General features: G+C 45.4%; 4 non-coding genes across 4 annotated transcripts; all 4 read left to right on the top strand.

Moving 5' to 3' along the window:
• The first annotated feature begins 10,935 nt into the window (after positions 1–10,935).
• trnan-auu (transfer RNA asparagine (anticodon AUU)) lies at positions 10,936–11,009 on the top strand. Its single transcript has one exon. It is a non-coding gene; the product is annotated as a tRNA-Asn (tRNA).
• Positions 11,010–15,314: 4,305 nt separating this feature from the next.
• trnan-guu (transfer RNA asparagine (anticodon GUU)) lies at positions 15,315–15,388 on the top strand. The gene has a single exon. It is a non-coding gene; the product is annotated as a tRNA-Asn (tRNA).
• Positions 15,389–17,504: 2,116 nt separating this feature from the next.
• On the top strand, positions 17,505–17,578 carry trnan-guu (transfer RNA asparagine (anticodon GUU)). Its single transcript has one exon. It is a non-coding gene; the product is annotated as a tRNA-Asn (tRNA).
• Positions 17,579–19,706: 2,128 nt separating this feature from the next.
• trnan-guu (transfer RNA asparagine (anticodon GUU)) lies at positions 19,707–19,780 on the top strand. The gene has a single exon. It is a non-coding gene; the product is annotated as a tRNA-Asn (tRNA).
• Positions 19,781–21,591: the final 1,811 nt, after the last annotated feature.

The raw sequence follows: 21,591 nt of genomic DNA, 5'->3' as shown, positions 1-21,591 counted from the left end.
GCGTTTCACTTCGCGCCCCTGGACGCGCTTGTTCTACTCTCTGTGTTTGCATTGGTGCCTTCTTTTCCTGATTATTTCACAACGCTGCTCTGATCCATTACCTGACTGTTTCCATGCATTCATGATAAGCAATTTTCAATGAAATGAGCAAAAACCATGCACAGACGTCGAACCCATGCTAAATATATTAAGGTCGGTCGGGCTTCGAAAAAAGCAATGCAAATTCATTCAATGGCTGCACAATCTGGGACTGTTCCACCGCTGGGATTAGGGAAAACAAGTTGAATGCGGTGGACCATTTTGATGATATTTTACCTGCATCAAATAAGTTCACTTTTATTGATGTACACTAAAAGTCCCTGGCTGACATTGTTCCAGTCCACTGTTGACAGCTGATCAAAGCAGGTGTGGAATTGCTCGTGACAGCTGAGCACCAAGCGCTGAATTTTCTTCAGTTTTCAAATCCAATTCCACACATCGTGACTCAGAATCACTGCTGTGAGAGTGGGAAATCGCTGCAAATACTCAACAGGAGGGGCAACCTGTGAAAACTCTTCCAATTTTTGTTGTACAGACTTTTCTTAAAACTTCAAACTGGACCATATGGCAATATAAAGCGTGTGTGTGTGTCTGTGGCTGTGGCTGTCATGGTTCTATCGAAACTGTGAGTCTTGATGTTATGAGGGCGATGCATTGTGAGTGTGTCAGTTGTAAATCTCCTTTTATTTTGATAATATATATCAGGTTCTAAATATATAAATATTGTGCACTTGAGTATTATGGGTGTATCAGTGTGCTCATTCTGAATAAATGTGTGCGTGTGTTACTTCTCAATGTATTTGTGTGTGTCTGTGTTGTGTATACATTTTTCTATGTGTCAAAGCAAAGTAAGAGAGCAATAAATAAGCAGAAAGTACACATAAACTCACACAATGCCACAACACGGTTCAGAAACATGCACACAAACTCACACAGTCCGACAAAACGGTTCAGAAACCCGCAGACAAACTCACACAGTCCTAGAACACCGTTCAGAGACACATTAAACTCACACCGTCCCACAACACGCTGCAAAGCCACACACAAACTCACACGGTCCCACAGCACGGTTCAGAGACATACACAAACTTACACAGTCCCACAACACGGTTCAGACACGCACACACAATCTCACTCAGTCCCGCCGTTCATTTAAAATACCTGTCGAGCACAATAGGTCTTAAAACCAGAGACGTTCACCATCCTGACTGCACATATCCATTCCAGTAGCGAAAGGGGGAGCACTGGCTCCGGCCAGTTCTGATATAGCACGAGGCTTGTCAATCAAGTCATGCTCCACCCAGCCCAGATTGAGTCACCTACCAGGTCGCAGTTTATTGTGTGTCAGAACCTGCCCCTCAGGTGTGGGAGATTCCAAGCTTAGTCTGTCGGTTAAAAGGGCATGGGGGCAGATTGGCCTTTTGCCATGTGGCAGTATCCTCAATAAAAGCCTCTTTGCCTGGGAAACCGGGTCTAACGGTAGCGACCTGGAGACGAACCGTCAACATTGTGAGTGCAAAAGCAAACGAATGGTGGATGCTGGAAATCTGAAATGAAAAGAGAAAATGCAGGAAATGCGCAGCAACTCAGGCAGCACATCTGGAAAGACAAACAGTGTTAGACATTCTGGTGGGTAGCCTTTCTTCACAACTGGATAAAGGTTAGAGATTGAACAGGCATAAAGCGAGTGCAGAGGCAGAGGGAAAGGCGAAGGGGCAAGGTCTGGGATAGGGTGGAACTGTGGCCTGGAGAGTTTGTCTGTCAGGGGAAAGATTTCCGCAGCAGAACAGTGTGACATTGTTAAATGAGCTCTGTTTTGTGCTTCGTACAATTGTTGAATTGCCGCAACCGTTTTGACATTGTCCCCTTGTGAAATGGTTCTCCGACTGACGGAAAAAGTGCTGGGGAGAAATTTTGATTTGTACCACCAGATGGCAGAGATAAACAGATACCATCCCGCAGCGTCGATCTGGAAAAGCTGATGACTGGCAGGATTCTCCAGCTCACACGACCTGAGACTCGAATTCATTGAAACACTGGTTTGCGGTGTCTTGGGTGACTTTGCTGTGGTCGTTTCTGTGGCGCAATTGGCTAGTGCGTTCGGCTGTTAACCGAGAGGTTGGCGGTTCAAGCCTACCCAGGGACGTCGGCCCTTATTGAGCGTTTCACTTCGCGCCCCTGGACGTGCTTGTTCTACTCTCTGTGTTTGCGTTGGTGCCTTCTTTTCCTGATCATTTAACAACGCTGCTCTGATCCATTACCTCACTGTTTCCATGCATTCATGATAAGCAATTTTCAATGAAATGAGCAAAAACCATGCACAGACGTCGAACCCATGCTAAATATATTAAGGTCGGTCGGGCTTCGAAAAAAGCAATGCAAATTCATTCAATGGCTGCACAATCTGGGACTGTTCCACCGCTGGGATTAGGGAAAACAAGTTGAATGCGGTGGACCATTTTAACGATATTTTACCTGCATCAAAGAAGTTCACTTTTATTGATGTACACTAAAAGTCCCTGGCTGACATTGTTCCAGTCCACTGCTGACAGCTGATCAAAGCAGGTGTGGAATTGCTCGTGACAGCTGAGCACCAAGCGCTGAATTTTCTTCAGTTTTCAAATCCAATTCCACACATCGTGACTCAGAATCACTGCTGTGAGAGTGGGAAATCGCTGCAAATACTCAACAGGACGGGCAACTTGTGAAAACTCTTTCAATTTTTGTTGTACAGACTTTTCTTAAAACTTCAAACTGGACCATATGGCAATATAAAGCGTGTGTGTGTGTCTGTGGCTGTGGCTGTCATGGATCTATCGAAACTGTGAGTCTTGATGTTATGAGGGCGATGCATTGTGAGTGTGTCAGTTGTAAATCTCCTTTTATTTTGATAATATATATCAGGTTCTAAATATATAAATATTGTGCACTTGAGTATTATGGGTGTATCAGTGTGCTCATTCTGAATAAATGTGTGTGTGTGTGTGCGTGTGTTACTTCTCAATGTATTTGTGTGTATCTGTGTTGTGTATACATTTTTCTATGTGTCAAAGCAAAGTAAGAGAGCAATAAATAAGCAGAAAGTACACATAAACTCACACAATGCCACAACACGGTTCAGAAACAAGCACACAAACTCACACAGTCCGACAAAACGGTTCAGAAACCCGCAGACAAACTCACACAGTCCAAGAACACCGTTCAGAGACACATTAAACTCACACCGTCCCACAACACGCTGCAAAGCCACACACAAACTCACACGGTCCCACAGCACGGTTCAGAGACATACACAAACTTACACAGTCCCACAACACGGTTCAGACACGCACACACAATCTCACTCAGTCCCGCCGTTCATTTAAAATACCTGTCGAGCACGATAGATCTTAAAACCAGAGACGTTCACCATCCTGACTGCACATATCCATTCCAGTAGCGAAAGGGGGAGCACTGGCTCCGGCCAGTTCTGATATCGCACGAGGCTTGTCAATCAAGTCATGCTCCACCCAGCCCAGATTGAGTCACCTACCAGGTCGCAGTTTACTGTGTGTCAGAACCTGCCCCTCAGGTGTGGGAGATTCCAAGCTTAGTCTGTCGGTTAAAAGGGCATGGGGGCAGATTGGCCTTTTGCCATGTGGCAGTATCCTCAATAAAAGCCTCTTTGCCTGGGAAACCGGGTCTAACGGTAGCTACCTGGAGACGAACCGTCAACATTGTGAGTGCAAAAGCAAACGAATGGTGGATGCTGGAAATCTGAAATGAAAAGAGAAAATGCAGGAAATGCGCAGCAACTCAGGCAGCACATCTGGAAAGACAAACAGTGTTAGACTTTCTGGTGGGTAGCCTTTCTTCACAACTGGATAAAGGTTAGAGATTGAACAGGTATAAAGCGAGTGCAGAGGCAGAGGGAAAGGCGAAGGGGCAAGGTCTGGGATAGGGTGGAACTGTGGCCTGGAGAGTTTGTCTGTCAGGGGAAAGATTTCCGCAGCAGAACAGTGTGACATTGTTAAATGAGCTCTGTTTTGTGCTTCGTACAATTGTTGAATTGCCGCAACCGTTTTGACATTGTCCCCTTGTGAAATGGTTCTCCGACTGACGGAAAAAGTGCTGGGGAGAAATTTTGATTTGTACCACCAGATGGCAGAGATAAACAGATACCATCCCGCAGCTTCGATCTGGAAAAGCTGATGACTGGCAGGATTCTCCAGCTCACACGACCTGAGACTCGAATTCATTGAAACACTGATTTGCAGTGTCTTGGGTGATTTTGCTGTGGTCGTCTCTGTGGCGCAATTGGCTAGCGCGTTCGGCTGTTAACCGAAACGTTGGTCGTTCAAGCCCACCCAGGTACGTCGGCCCTTACTGAGCGTTTTACTTAGCGCCCCTGGACGTGCTTGTTCTACTCTCTGTGTTTGCATTGGTGTCTTCTTTTCCTGATTATTTAACAACGCTGCTCTGATCCATTACCTGACTGTTTCCATGCATTCATGATCAGCAATTTTCAATGAAATGAGCAAAAACCATGCACAGACGTCGAACCCATATATTAAGGTCGGTCGGGCTTCGAAAAAAGCAATGCAAATTCATTCAATGGCTGCACAATCTGGGACTGTTCCACCGCTGGGATTAGGGAAAACAAGTTGAATGCGGTGGACCATTTTAATGATATTTTACCTGCATCAAATAAGTTCACTTTTATTGATGTACACTAAAAGTCCCTGGCTGACATTGTTCCAGTCCACTGCTGACAGCTGATCAAAGCAGGTGTGGAATTGCTCGTGACAGCTGAGCACCAAGCGCTGAATTTTCTTCAGTTTTCAAATCCAATTCCACACATCGTGACTCAGAATCACTGCTGTGAGAGTGGGAAATCGCTGCAAATACTCAACAGGACGGGCAACTTGTGAAAACTCTTTCAATTTGTGTTGTACAGACTTTTCTTAAAACTTCAAACTGGACCATATGGCAATATAAAGCGTGTGTGTGTGTCTGTCGCTGTGGCTGTCATGGTTCTATCGAAACTGTGAGTCTTGATGTTATGAGGGCGATGCATTGTGAGTGTGTCAGTTGTAAATCTCCTTTTATTTTGATAATATATATCAGGTTCTAAATATATAAATATTGTGCACTTGAGTATTATGGGTGTATCAGTGTGCTCATTCTGAATAAATGTGTGTGTGTGTGCGTGTGTTACTTCTCAATGTATTTGTGTGTATCTGTGTTGTGTATACATTTTTCTATGTGTCAAAGCAAAGTAAGAGAGCAATAAATAAGCAGAAAGTACACATAAACTCACACAATGCCACAACACGGTTCAGAAACATGCACACAAACTCACACAGTCCGACAAAACGGTTCAGAAACCCGCAGACAAACTCACACAGTCCTAGAACACCGTTCAGAGACACATTAAACTCACACCGTCCCACAACACGCTGCAAAGCCACACACAAACTCACACGGTCCCACAGCACGGTTCAGAGACATACACAAACTTACACAGTCCCGCAACACGGTTCAGACACGCACACACAATCTCACTCAGTCCCGCCGTTCATTTAAAATACCTGTCGAGCACGATAGACCTTAAAACCAGAGACGTTCACCATCCTGACTGCACATATCCATTCCAGTAGCGAAAGGGGGAGCACTGGCTCCGGCCAGTTCTGATATAGCACGAGGCTTGTCAATCAAGTCATGCTCCACCCAGCCCAGATTGAGTCACCTACCAGGTCGCAGTTTACTGTGTGTCAGAACCTGCCCCTCAGGTGTGGGAGATTCCAAGCTTAGTCTGTCGGTTAAAAGGGCATGGGGGCTGATTGGCCTTTTGCCATGTGGCAGTATCCTCAATAAAAGCCTCTTTGCCTGGGAAACCGGGTCTAACGGTAGCTACCTGGAGACGAACCGTCAACATTGTGAGTGCAAAAGCAAACGAATGGTGGATGCTGGAAATCTGAAATGAAAAGAGAAAATGCAGGAAATGCGCAGCAACTCAGGCAGCACATCTGGAAAGACAAACAGTGTTAGACTTTCTGGTGGGTAGCCTTTCTTCACAACTGGATAAAGGTTAGAGATTGAACAGGTATAAAGCGAGTGCAGAGGCAGAGGGAAAGGCGAAGGGGCAAGGTGTGGGATAGGGTGGAACTGTGGCCTGGAGAGTTTGTCTGTCAGGGGAAAGATTTCCGCAGCAGAACAGTGTGACATTGTCAAATGAGCTCTGTTTTGTGCTTCGTACAATTGTTGAATTGCCGCAACCGTTTTGACATTGTCCCCTTGTGAAATGGTTCTCCGACTGACGGAAAAATTGCTGGGGAGAAATTTTGATTTGTACCACCAGATGGCAGAGATAAACAGATACCATCCCGCAGCGTCGATCTGGAAAAGCTGATGACTGGCAGGATTCTCCAGCTCACACGACCTGAGACTCGAATTCATTGAAACACTGGTTTGCAGTGCCTTGGGTGACTTTGCTGTGGTCGTCTCTGTGGCGCAATTGGCTAGCGCGTTCGGATGTTAATCTCGAGGTTGGTGGTTCAAGCCCACCCAGGGACATCGGCATTTCAAGAGCGCTTCACTTAGCGCCCCTGGACGTGCTTGTTCTACTCTCTGCGTTTGCATTGGTGTCTTCTTTTCCTGATTATTTAACAACGCTACTCTGATCCATTACCTGACTGTTTCCATGCATTCATTTTAAGCAATGTTCAATGAAATGAGAAAAAACCATGCACAGACGTCGAACCCATGCTAAATATATTAAGGTCGGTCGGGCTTCGAAAAAAGCAATGCACATTCATTCAATGGCTGCACAATCTGGGACTGTTCCACCGCTCGGATTAGGGAAAACAAGTTGAATGCGGTGGACCATTTTAATGATATTTTACCTGCATCAAATACGTTCACTTTTATTGATGTACACTAAAAGTCCCTGGCTGACATTGTTCCAGTCCACTGCTAACAGCTGATCAAAGCAGGTGTGGAATTGCTCGTGACAGCTGAGCACCAAGCGCTGAATTTTCTTCAGTTTTCAAATCCAATTCCACACATCGTGACTCAGAATCACTGCTCTGAGAGTGGGAAATCGCTGCAAATACTCAACAGGACGGGCAACTTGTGAAAACTCTTTCAATTTTTGTTGTACAGACTTTTTGTAAAGCTTCAAACTGGACCATATGGCAATATAAAGCGTGTGTGTGTGTCTGTGGCTGTGGCTGTCATGGTTCTATCGAAACTGTGAGTCTTGATGTTATGAGGGCGATGCATTGTGAGTGTGTCAGTTGTAAATCTCCTTTTATTTTGATAATATATATCAGGTTCTAAATATATAAATATTGTGCACTTGAGTATTATGGGTGTATCAGTGTGCTCATTCTGAATAAATGTGTGTGTGTGTGCGTGTGTTACTTCTTAATGTATTTGTGTGTATCTTTGTTGTGTATACATTTTTCTATGTGTCAAAGCAAAGTAAGAGAGCAATAAATAAGCAGAAAGTACACATAAACTCACACAATGCCACAACACGGTTCAGAAACACGCACACAAACTCACACAGTCCGACAAAACGGTTCAGAAACCCGCAGACAAACTCACACAGTCCTAGAACACCGTTCAGAGACACATTAAACTCACAGCGTCCCACAACACTCTGCAAAGCCACACACAAACTCACACGGTCCCACAGCACGGTTCAGAGACATACACAAACTTACACAGTCCCACAACACGGTTCAGACACGCACACACAATCTCACTCAGTCCCGCCGTTCATTTAAAATACCTGTCGAGCACGATAGATCTTAAAACCAGAGACGTTCACCATCCTGACTGCACATATCCATTCCAGTAGCGAAAGGCGGAGCACTGGCTCCGGCCAGTTCTGATATACACGAGGCTTGTCAATCAAGTCATGCTCCACCCAGCCCAGATTGAGTCACCTACCAGGTCGCAGTTTACTGTGTGTCAGAACCTGCCCCTCAGGTGTGGGAGATTCCAAGCTTAGTCTGTCGGTTAAAAGTGCATGGGGGCAGATTGGCCTTTCGCCATGTGGCAGTATCCTCAATAAAAGCCTCTTTGCCTGGGAAACCGGGTCTAACGGTAGCTACCTGGAGACGAACCGTCAACATTGTGAGTGCAAAAGCAAACGAATGGTGGATGCTGGGAATCTGAAATGAAAAGAGAAAATGCAGGAAATGCGCAGCAACTCAGGCAGCACATCTGGAAAGACAAACAGTGTTAGACTTTCTGGTGGGTAGCCTTTCTTCACAACTGGATAAAGGTTAGAGATTGAACAGGTATAAAGCGAGTGCAGAGGCAGAGGGAAAGGCGAAGGGGCAAGGTCTGGGATAGGGTGGAACTGTGGCCTGGAGAGTTTGTCTGTCAGGGGAAAGATTTCCGCAGCAGAACAGTGTGACATTGTTAAATGAGCTCTGTTTTGTGCTTCGTACAATTGTTGAATTGCCGCAACCGTTTTGACATTGTCCCCTTGTGAAATGGTTCTCCGACTGACGGAAAAAGTGCTGGGGAGAAATTTTGATTTGTACCACCAGATGGCAGAGATAAACAGATACCATCCCGCAGCGTCGATCTGGAAAAGCTGATGAATGGCAGGATTCTCCAGCTCACACGACCTGAGACTCGAATTCATTGAAACACTGGTTTGCAGTGTCTTGCGTGATTTTGCTGTGGTCGTCTCTGTGGCGCAATTGGCTAGCACGTTCGGCTGTTAACCGAAAGGTTGGTGATTCAAGCCCACCCCTGGATGTCGGCCCTTCTTGAGCGTTTCACTTAGCGCCCCTGGACGTGCTTGTTCTACTCTCTGTGTTTGCATTGGTGTCTTCTTTTCCTGATTATTTAACAACGCTGCTCTGATCCATTACCTGACTGTTTCCATGCATTCATGATAAGCAATTTTCAATGAAATGAGCAAAAACCATGCACAGACGTCGAACCCATGGTAAATATATTAAGGTCGGTCGGGCTTCGAAAAAAGCAATGCAAATTCATTCAATGGCTGCACAATCTGGGACTGTTCCACCGCTGGGATTAGGGAAAACAAGTTGAATGCGGTGGACCATTTTAATGATATTTTACCTGCATCAAATAAGTTCACTTTTATTGATGTACACTAAAAGTCCCTGGCTGACATTGTTCCAGTCCACTGCTAACAGCTGATCAAAGCAGGTGTGGAATTGCTCGTGACAGCTGAGCACCAAGCGCTGAATTTTCTTCAGTTTTCAAATCCAATTCCACACATCGTGACTCAGAATCACTGCTCTGAGAGTGGGAAATCGCTGCAAATACTCAACAGGACGGGCAACTTGTGAAAACTCTTTCAATTTTTGTTGTACAGACTTTTCTTAAAACTTCAAACTGGACCATATGGCAATATAAAGCGTGTGTGTGTGTGTGTGGCTGTGGCTGTCATGGTTCTATCGAAACTGTGAGTCTTGATGTTATGAGGGCGATGCATTGTGAGTGTGTCAGTTGTAAATCTCCTTTTATTTTGATAATATATATCAGGTTCTAAATATATAAATATTGTGCACTTGAGTATTATGGGTGTATCAGTGTGCTCATTCTGAATAAATGTGTGTGTGTGTGTGCGTGTGTTACTTCTCAATGTATTTGTGTGTATCTGTGTTGTGTATACATTTTTCTATGTGTCAAAGCAAAGTATGAGAGCAATAAATAAGCAGAAAGTACACATAAACTCACACAATGCCACAACACGGTTCAGAAACATGCACACAAACTCACACAGTCCGACAAAACGGTTCAGAAACCCGCAGACAAACTCACACAGTCCTAGAACACCGTTCAGAAACACATTAAACTCACACCGTCCCACAACACGCTGCAAAGCCACACACAAACTCACACGGTCCCACAGGACGGTTCAGAGACATACACAAACTTACACAGTCCCACAACACGGTTCAGACACGCACACACAAACTCACTCAGTCCCGCCGTTCATTTAAAATACCTGTCGAGCACGATAGATCTTAAAACCAGAGACGTTCACCATCCTGACTGCACATATCCATTCCAGGAGCGAAAGGGGGAGCACTGGCTCCGGCCAGTTCTGATAAAGCACGAGGCTTGTCAATCAGGTTATGCTCCACCCAGCCCAGATTGAGTCACCTACCAGGTCGCAGTTTACTGTGTGTCAGAACCTGCCCCTCAGGTGTGGGAGATTCCAAGCTTAGTCTGTCGGTTAAAAGGGCATGGGGGCAGATTGGCCTTTTGCCATGTGGCAGTATCCTCAATAAAAGCCTCTTTGCCTGGGAAACCGGGTCTAACGGTAGCTACCTGGAGACGAACCGTCAACATTGTGAGTGCAAAAGCAAACGAATGGTGGATGCTGGAAATCTGAAATGAAAAGAGAAAATGCAGGAAATGCGCAGCAACTCAGGCAGCACATCTGGAAAGACAAACTGTGTTAGACTTTCTGGTGGGTAGCCTTTCTTCACAACTGGATAAAGGTTAGAGATTGAACAGGTATAAAGCGAGTGCAGAGGCAGAGGGAAAGGCGAAGGGGCAAGGTGTGGGATAGGGTGGAACTGTGGCCTGGAGAGTTTGTCTGTCAGGGGAATGATTTCCGGTGCAGAACAGTGTGACATTGTTGAATGAGCTCTGTTTTGTGCTTTGGACAATTGTTGAATTGCCGCAACCGTTTTGACATTGTCCCCTTGTGAAATGGTTTTCCGACTGACGGAAAAAGTGCTGGGGAGAAATTTTGATTTCTACCACCAGATGGCAGAGATAAACAGATACCATCCCGCAGCGTCGATCTGGAAAAGCTGATGACTGGCAGGATTCTCCAGCTCACACGACCTGAGACTCGAATTCATTGAAACACTGGTTTGCAGTGTCTTGCGTGATTTTGCTGTGGTCGTCTCTGTGGCGCAATTGGCCAGCGTGTTCGGCTATTAACCGAAAGGTTGGTGGTTCAAGCCCACCCATGGGCGTCTGCCCTCATTGAGCGTTTCACTTAGCGCCGCTGGACGTGCTTGTTCTACTCTCTGTGTTTGCATGGTGCCTTCTTTTCCTGATTATTTCACAACGCTGCTCTGATCCATCACCTGACTGTTTCCATGCATTCATGATAAGCAATTTTCAATGAAATGAGCAAAAACCATGCACAGACGTCGAACCCATGCTAAATATATTAAGGTCGGTCAGGCTTCGAAAAAAGCAATGCAAATTCATTCAATGGCTGCACAATCTGGGACTGTTCCACCGCTGGGATTAGGGAAAACAAGTTGAATGCGGTGGACCATTTTAATGATATTTTACCTGCATCAAATAAGTTCACTTTTATTGATGTACACTCAAAGTCCCTGGCTGACATTGTTCCAGTCCACTGCTAACAGCTGATCAAAGCAGGTGTGGAATTGCTCGTGACAGCTGAGCACCAAGCGCTGAATTTTCTTCAGTTTTCAAATCCAATTCCACACATCGTGACTCAGAATCACTGCTGTGAGAGTGGGAAATCGCTGCAAATACTCAACAGGACGGGCAACTTGTGAAAACTCTTTCAATTTTTGTTGTACAGACTTTTCTTAAAACTTCAAACTGGACCATATGGCAATATAAAGCGTGTGTGTGTGTCTGTGGCTGTGGCTGTCATGGTTCTATCGAAACTGTGAGTCTTGATGTTATGAGGGCGATGCATTGTGAGTGTGTCAGTTGTAAATCTCCTTTTATTTTGATAATATATATCAGGTTCTAAATATATAAATATTGTGCACTTGAGTATTATGGGTGTATCAGTGTGCTCATTCTGAATAAATGTGTGTGTGTGTGTGCGTGTGTTACTTCTCAATGTATTTGTGTGTATCTGTGTTGTGTATACATTTTTCTATGTGTCAAAGCAAAGTAAGAGAGCAATAAATAAGCAGAAAGTACACATAAACTCACACAATGCCACAACACGGTTCAGAAACACGCACACAAACTCACACAGTCCGACAAAACGGTTCAGAAACCCGCAGACAAACTCACACAGTCCGAGAACACCGTTCAGAGACACATTAAACTCACAGCGTCCCACAACACGCTGCAAAGCCACACACAAACTCACACGGTCCCACAGCACGGTTCAGAGACATACACAAATTTACACAGCCCCACAACACGGTTCAGACACGCACACACAATCTCACTCAGTCCCGCCGTTCATTTAAAATACCTGTCGAGCAAGATAGATCTTAAAACCAGAGACGTTCACCATCCTGACTGCACATATCCATTCCAGTAGCGAAAGGGGGAGCACTGGCTCCGGCCAGTTCTGATATAGCACGAGGCTTGTCAATCAAGTCATGCTCCACCCAGCCCAGATTGAGTCACCTACCAGGTCGCAGTTTACTGTGTGTCAGAACCTGCCCCTCAGGTGTGGGAGATTCCAAGCTTAGTCTGTCGGTTAAAAGGGCATGGGGGCAGATTGGCCTTTTGCCATGTGGCAGTATCCTCAATAAAAGCCTCTTTGCCTGGGAAACCGGGTCTAACGGTAGCTACCTGGAGACGAACCGTCAACATTGTGAGTGCAAAAGCAAACGAATGGTGGATGCTGGAAATCTGAAATGAAAAGTGAAAATGCAGGAAATGTGCAGCAACTCAGGCAGCACATCTGGAAAGACAAACAGTGTTAGACTTTCTGGTGGGTAGCCTTTCTTCACAACTGGATAAAGGTTAGAGATTGAACAGGTATAAAGCGAGTGCAGAGGCAGAGGGAAAGGCGAAGGGGCAAGGTGTGGGAGAGGGTGGAACTGTGGCCTGGAGACTTTGTCTGTCAGGGGAAAGATTTCCGCAGCAGAACAGTGTGACATTGTTAAATGAGCTCTGTTTTGTGCTTCGTACAATTGTTGAATTGCCGCAACCGTTTTGACATTGTCCCCTTGTGAAATGTTTCTCCGACAGACGGAAAAAGTGCTGGGGAGAAATTTTGATTTGTACCACCAGATGGCAGAGATAAACAGATACCATCCCGCAGCGTCGATCTGGAAAAGCTGATGACTGGCAGGATTCTCCAGCTCACACGACCTGAGACTCGAATTCATTGAAACACTGGTTTGCAGTGTCTTGCGTGATTTAGCTGTGGTTATCTCTGTGGCGCAATTGGCTAGCGCGTTCGGCTGTTAACCGAAAGGTTGGTTGTTTAAGCCCACCCAGGGACGTCGGCCCTTACTGAGCGTTTCACTTAGCGCCCCTGGACGTGCTTGTTCTACTCTCTGTGTTTGCATTGGTGTCTTCTTTTCCTGATTATTTAACAACGCTGCTCTGATCCATTACCTGACTGTTTCCATGCATTCATGATAAGCAATTTTCAATGAAATGAGCAAAAACCATGCACAGACGTCGAACCCATGCTAAATATATTAAGGTCGGTCGGGCTTCGAAAAAAGCAATGCAAATTCATTCAATGGCTGCACAATCTGGGACTGTTCCACCGCTGGGATTAGGGAAAACAAGTTGAATGTGGTGGACCATTTTAATGATATTTTACCTGCATCAAATAAGTTCACTTTTATTGATGTACACTAAAAGTCCCTGGCTGACATTGTTCCAGTCCACTGCTAACAGCTGATCAAAGCAGGTGTGGAATTGCTCGTGACAGCTGAGCACCAAGCGCTGAATTTTCTTCAGTTTTCAAATCCAATTCCACACATCGTGACTCAGAATCACTGCTCTGAGAGTGGGAAATCGCTGCAAATAATCAGCAGGACGGGTAACGTGTGAAAACTCTTTCAATTTTTGTTGTACAGACTTTTCTTAAAACTTCAAACTGGACCAGATGGCAATATAAAGCGTGTGTGTGTGTCTGTGGCTGTGGCTGTCATGGTTCTATCGAAACTGTGAGTCTTGATGTTCTGAGGGCGATGCATTGTGAGTGTGTCAGTTGTAAATCTCATTTTATTTTGATAATATATATCAGGTTCTAAATATATAAATATTGTGCACTTGAGTATTATGGGTGTATCAGTGTGCTCATTCTGAATAAATGTGTGTGTGTGTGTGTGCGTGTGTTACTTCTCAATGTATTTGTGTGTATCTGTGTTGTGTATACATTTTTCTATGTGTCAAAGCAAAGTAAGAGAGCAATAAATAAGCAGAAAGTACACATAAACTCACACAATGCCACAACACGGTTCAGAAACATGCACACAAACTCACACAGTCCGACAAAACGGTTCAGAAACCCGCAGACAAACTCACACAGTCCTAGAACACCGTTCAGAGACACATTAAACTCACAGCGTCCCACAACACGCTGCAAAGCAACACACAAACTCACACGGTCCCACAGCACGGTTCAGACACGCACACACAATCTCACTCAGTCCCGCCGTTCATTTAAAATACCTGTCGAGCACGATGGATCTTAAAACCAGAGACGTTCACCATCCTGACTGCACATATCCATTCCAGCAGCGAAAGGGGGAGCACTGGCTCCGGCCAGTTCTGATAGAGCACGAGGCTTGTCAATCAAGTCATGCTCCACCCAGCCCAGATTGAGTCACCTGCCAGGTCGCAGTTTACTGTGTGTCAGAACCTGCCCCTCAGGTGTGGGAGATTCCAAGCTTAGTCTGTCGGTTAAAAGGGCATGGGGGCAGATTGGCCTTTTGCCATGTGGCAGTATCCTCAAAAAAAGCCTCTTTGCCTGGGAAACCGGGTCTAACGGTAGCTACCTGGAGACGAACCGTCAACATTGTGAGTGCAAAAGCAAACGAATGGTGGATGCTGGAAATCTGAAATGAAAAGAGAAAATGCAGGAAATGCGCAGCAACTCAGGCAGCACATCTGGAAAGATAAACAGTGTTAGACTTTCCGGTGGGTAGCCTTTCTTCACAACTGGATAAAGGTTAGAGATTGAACAGGTATAAAGCGAGTGCAGAGGCAGAGGGAAAGGCGAAGGGGCAAGGTTTGGGATAGGGTGGAACTGTGGCCTGGAGAGTTTGTCTGTCAGGGGAAAGATTTCCGCAGCAGAACAGTGTGACATTGTTAAATGAGCTCTGTTTTGTGCTTCGTACAATTGTTGAATTGCCGCAACCGTTTTGACATTGTCCCCTTGTGAAATGGTTCTCCGACTGACGGAAAAAGTGCTGGGGAGAAATTTTGATTTGTACCACCAGATGGCAGAGATAAACAGATACCATCCCGCAGCGTCGATCTGGAAAAGCTGATGACTGGCAGGATTCTCCAGCTCACACGACCTGAGACTCGAATTCATTGAAACACTGGTTTGCAGTGTCTTGCGTGATTTTGCTGTGGTCGTCTCTGTGGCGCAATTGGCTGGCGCGTTCGGCTGTTCACCGAAAAGTTGGTGGTTCAAGCCCACCCAGAGACGTCGGCCCTTATTGAGCGTTTCACTTAGCGCCCCTGGACGTGCTTGTTCTACTCTCTGTGTTTGCATTGGTGTCTTCTTTCCCTGATTATTTAACAATGCTGCTCTGATCCATTACCTGAAATGTTGCCATGCATTCATGATAAGCAATTTTCAATGAAATGAGCAAAAACTATGCACAGACGTCGAACCCATATATTAAGGTCGGTCGGGCTTCGAAAAAAGCAATGCAAATTAATTCAATGGCTGCACAATCTGGGACTGTTCCACCGCTGGGATTAGGGAAAACAAGTTGAATGCGGTGGACCATTTTAATGATATTTTACCTGCATCAAATAAGTTCACTTTTATTGATGTACACTAGAGGTCCCTGGCTGACATTGTTCCAGTCCACTGCTGACAGCTGATCAAAGCAGGTGTGGAATTGCTCGTGACAGCTGAGCACCAAGCGCTGAATTTTCTTCAGTTTTCAAATCCAATTCCACACATCGTGACTCAGAATCACTGCTGTGAGAGTGGGAAATCGCTGCAAATACTCAACAGGACGGGCAACTTGTGAAAACTCTTTCAATTTTTGTTGTACAGACTTTTCTTAAAACTTCAAACTGGACCATATGGCAATATAAAGCGTGTGTGTGTGTCTGTGATGGTTCTATCGAAACTGAGAGTCTTGATGTTATGAGGGCGATGCATTGTGAGTGTGTCAGTTGTAAATCTCCTTTTATTTTGATAATATATATCAGGTTCTAAATATATAAATATTGTGCACTTGAGTATTATGGGTGTATCAGTGTGCTCATTCTGAATAAATGTGTGTGTGTGTGTGCGTGTGTTACTTCTCAATGTATTTGTGTGTATCTGTGTTGTGTATACATTTTTCTATGTGTCAAAGCAAAGTAAGAGAGCAATAAATAAGCAGAAAGTACACATAAACTCACACAATGCCACAACACGGTTCAGAAACATGCACACAAACTCACACAGTCCGACAAAACGGTTCAGAAACCCGCAGACAAACTCACACAGTCCGAGAACACCGTTCAGAGACACATTAAACTCACAGCGTCCCACAACACGCTGCAAAGCCACACACAAACTCACACGGTCCCACAGCACGGTTCAGAGACATACACAAACTTACACAGTCCCACAACACGGTTCAGACACGCACACACAATCTCACTCAGTCCCGCCGTTCATTTAAAATACCTGTCGAGCACGATAGATCTTAAAACCAGAGACGTTCACCATCCTGACTGCACATATCCATTCCAGTAGCGAAAGGGGGAGCACTGGCTCCGGCCAGTTCTGATATAGCACGAGGCTTGTCAATCAAGTCATGCTCCTCCCAGCCCAGATTGAGTCACCTACCAGGTCGCAGTTTACTGTGTGTCAGAACCTGACCCTCAGGTGTGGGAGATTCCAAGCTTAGTCTGTCGGTTAAAAGGGCATGGGGGCAGATTGGCCTTTTGCCATGTGGCAGTATCCTCAATAAAAGCCTCTTTGCCTGGGAAACCGGGTCTAACGGTAGCTACCTGGAGACGAAACGTCAACATTGTGAGTGCAAAAGCAAACGAATGGTGGATGCTGGAAATCTGAAATGAAAAGAGAAAATGCAGGAAATGCGCAGCAACTCAGGCAGCACATCTGGAAAGACAAACAGTGTTAGACTTTCTGGTGGGTAGCCTTTCTTCACAACTGGATAAAGGTTAGCGATTGAACAGGTATAACGCGAGTGCAGAGGCAGAGGGAAAGGCGAAGGGGCAAGGTCTGGGATAGGGTGGAACTGTGGCCTGGAGAGTTTGTCTGTCAGGGGAAAGATTTCCGCAGCAGAACAGTGTGACATTGTTAAATGAGCTCTGTTTTGTGCTTCGTACAATTGTTGGATTGCCGCAACCGTTTTGACATTGTCCCCTTGTGAAATGGTTCTCCGACTGAAGGAAAAAGTGCTGGGGAGAAATTTTGATTTGTACCACCAGATGGCAGAGATAAACAGATACCATCCCGCAGCGTCGATCTGGAAAAGCTGATGACTGGAGGATTCTCCAGCTCACACGACCTGAGACTCGAATTCATTGAAACACTGGTTTGCAGTGTCTTGCGTGATTTTGCTGTGGTCGTCTCTGTGGCGCAATTGGCTAGCGCGTTCGGCTGTTAACCGAAAGGTTGGTGGTTCAAGCCCACCCAGGGACGTCGGCCCTTATTGAGCGTTTCACTTAGCGCCCCTGGACGTGCTTGTTCTACTCTCTGTGTTTGCATTGGTGTCTGCTTTTCCTGATTATTTAACAACGCTGCTCTGATCCATTACCTGACTGTTTCCATGCATTCATGATAAGCAATTTTCAATGAAATGAGCAAAAACTATGCACAGACGTCGAACCCATATATTAAGGTCGGTCGGGCTTCGAAAAAAGCAATGCAAATTAATTCAATGGCTGTACAATCTGGGACTGTTCCACCGCTGGGATTAGGGAAAACAAGTTGAATGCGGTGGACCATTTTAATGATATTTTACCTGCATCAAATAAGTTCACTTTTATTGATGTACACTAAAAGTCCCTGGCTGACATTGTTCCAGTCCACTGCTAACAGCTGATCAAAGCAGGTGTGGAATTGCTCGTGACAGCTGAGCACCAAGCGCTGAATTTTCTTCAGTTTTCAAATCCAATTCCACACATCGTGACTCAGAATCACTGCTGTAGGAGTTGGAAATCGCTGCAAATACTCAACAGGACGGGCAACTTGTGAAAACTCTTTCAATTTTTGTTGTGCAGACTTTTCTTAAAACTTCAAACTGGACCATATGGCAATATAAAGCGTGTGTGTGTGTCTGTGGCTGTGGCTGTGATGGTTCTATCGAAACTGAGAGTCTTGATGTTATGAGGGCGATGCATTGTGAGTGTGTCAGTTGTAAATCTCCTTTTATTTTGATAATATATATCAGGTTCTAAATATATAAATATTGTGCACTTGAGTATTATGGGTGTATCAGTGTGCTCATTCTGAATAAATGTGTGTGTGTGTGTGCGTGTGTTACTTCTCAATGTATTTGTGTGTATCTGTGTTGTGTATACATTTTTCTATGTGTCAAAGCAAAGTAAGAGAGCAATAAATAAGCAGAAAGTACACATAAACTCACACAATGCCACAACACGGTTCAGAAGCATGCACACAAACTCACACAGTCCGACAAAACGGTTCAGAAACCCGCAGACAAACTCACACAGTCCGAGAACACCGTTCAGAGACACATTAAACTCACAGCGTCCCACAACACGCTGCAAAGCCACACACAAACTCACACGGTCCCACAGCACGGTTCAGAGACATACACAAACTTACACAGTCCCACAACACGGTTCAGACACGCACACACAATCTGACTCAGTCCCGCCGTTCATTTAAAATACCTGTCGAGCACGATAGATCTTAAAACCAGAGACGTTCACCATCCTGACTGCACATATCCATTCCAGGAGCGAAAGGGGGAGCACTGGCTCCGGCCAGTTCTGATATAGCACGAGGCTTGTCAATCAAGTCATGCTCCACCCAGCCCAGATTGAGTCACCTACCAGGTCGCAGTTTACTGTGTGTCAGAACCTGCCCCTCAGGTGTGGGAGATTCCAAGCTTAGTCTGTCGGTTAAAAGGGCATGGGGGCAGATTGGCCTTTTGCCATGTGGCAGTATCCTCAATAAAAGCCTCTTTGCCTGGGAAACCGGGTCTAACGGTAGCTACCTGGAGACGAACCGTCAACATTGTGAGTGCAAAAGCAAATGAATGGTGGATGCTGGAAATCTGAAATGAAAAGAGAAAATGCAGGAAATGCGCAGCAACTCAGGCAGCACATCTGGCAAGACAAACAGTGTTAGACTTTCTGGTGGGTAGCCTTTCTTCACAACTGGATAAAGGATAGAGATTGAACAGGTATAAAGCGAGTGCAGAGGCAGAGGGAAAGGCGAAGGGGCAAGGTCTGGGATCGGGTGGAACTGTGGCCTGGAGAGTTTGTCTGTCAGGGGAAAGATTTCCGCAGCAGAACAGTGTGACATTGTTAAATGAGCTCTGTTTTGTGCTTCGTACAATTGTTGAATTGCCGCAACCGTTTTGACATTGTCCCCTTGTGAAATGGTTCTCCGACTGACGGAAAAAGTGCTGGGGAGAAATTTTGATTTGTACCACCAGATGGCAGAGATAAACAGATACCATCCCGCAGCGTCGATCTGGAAAAGCTGATGACTGGCAGGATTCTCCAGCTCACACGACCTGAGACTCGAATTCATTGAAACACTGGTTTGCAGTGTCTTGCGTTATTTTGCTGTGGTCGTCTCTGTGGCGCAATTGGCTAGCGCGTTCGGCTGTTAACCGAAAGGTTGGTGGTTCAAGCCCACTCAGGGACGTCGGCCCTTATTGAGCGTTTCACTTAGCGCCCCTGGACGTGCTTGTTCTACTCTCTGTGTTTGCATTGGTGTCTTCTTTTCCTGATTATTTAACAACGCTGCTCTGATCCATTACCTGACTGTTTCCATGCATTCATGATAAGCAATTTTCAATGAAATGAGCAAAAACCATGCACAGACGTCGAACCCATATATTAAGGACGGTCGGGCTACGAAAAAAGCAATGCAAATTCATTCAATGGCTGCACAATCTGGGACTGTTCCACCGCTGGGATTAGGGAAAACAAGTTGAATGCGGTGGACCATTTTAATGATATTTTACCTGCATCAAATAAGTTCACTTTTATTGATGTACACTAAAAGTCCCTGGCTGACATTGTTCCAGTCCACTGCTGACAGCTGATCAAAGCAGGTGTGGAATTGCTCGTGACAGCTGAGCACCAAGCGCTGAATTTTCTTCAGTTTTCAAATCCAATTCCACACATCGTGACTCAGAATCACTGCTGTGAGAGTGGGAAATCGCTGCAAATACTCAACAGGACGGGCATCTTGTGAAAACTCTTTCAATTTTTGTTGTACAGACTTTTCTTCAAAATTCAAACTGGACCATATGGCAATATAAAGCGTGTGTGTGTGTCTGTGGCTGTGGCTGTGGCTGTGATGGTTCTATCGAAACTGAGAGTCTTGATGTTATGAGGGCGATGCATTGTGAGTGTGTCAGTTGTAAATCTCCTTTTATTTTGATAATATATATCAGGTTCTAAATATATAACTATTGTGCACTTGAGTATTATGGGTGTATCAGTGTGCTCATTCTGAATAAATGTGTGTGTGTGTGTGCGTGTGTTACTTCTCAATGTATTTGTGTGTATCTGTGTTGTGTATACATTTTTCTATGTGTCAAAGCAAAGTAAGAGAGCAATAAATAAGCAGAAAGTACACATAAACTCACACAATGCCACAACACGGTTCAGAAACATGCACACAAACTCACACAGTCCGACAAAACGGTTCAGAAACCCGCAGACAAACTCACACAGTCCTAGAACACCGTTCAGAGACACATTAAACTCACACCGTCCCACAACACGCTGCCAAGCCACACACAAACTCACACGGTCCCACAGCACGGTTCAGAGTCATACACAAACTTACACAGTCCCACAACACGGTTCAGACACGCACACACAATCTGACTCAGTCCCGCCGTTCATTTAAAATACCTGTCGAGCACGATAGATCTTAAAACCAGAGACGTTCACCATCCTGACTGCACATATCCATTCCAGTAGCGAAAGGGGGAGCACTGGCTCCGGCCAGTTCTGATAAAGCACGAGGCTTGTCAATCAAGTCATGCTCCACCCAGCCCAGATTGAGTCACCTACCAGGTCGCAGTTTACTGTGTGTCAGAACCTGCCCCTCAGGTGTGGGAGATTCCAAGCTTAGTCTGTCGGTTAAAAGGGCATGGGGGCAGATTGGCCTTTTGCCATGTGGCAGTATCCTCAATAAAAGCCTCTTTGCCTGGGAAACCGGGTCTAACGGTAGCTACCTGGAGACGAACCGTCAACATTGTGAGTGCAAAAGCAAACGAATGGTGGATGCTGGAAATCTGAAATGAAAAGAGAAAATGCAGGAAATGCGCAGCAACTCAGGCAGCACATCTGGAAAGACAAACAGTGTTAGACTTTCTGGTGGGTAGCCTTTCTTCACAACTGGATAAAGGTTAGAGATTGAACAGGTATAAAGCGAGTGCAGAGGCAGAGGGAAAGGCGAAGGGGCAAGGTCTGGGATAGGGTGGAACTGTGGCCTGG

The sequence above is a fragment of the Heterodontus francisci genome, chromosome 22 (assembly GCF_036365525.1).
Source record: "Heterodontus francisci isolate sHetFra1 chromosome 22, sHetFra1.hap1, whole genome shotgun sequence".
NCBI lineage: Eukaryota > Metazoa > Chordata > Chondrichthyes > Heterodontiformes > Heterodontidae > Heterodontus > Heterodontus francisci.
Note: the sequence above shows the minus strand (reverse complement) of the source record. Positions and strands in the feature narration are given on the sequence as shown.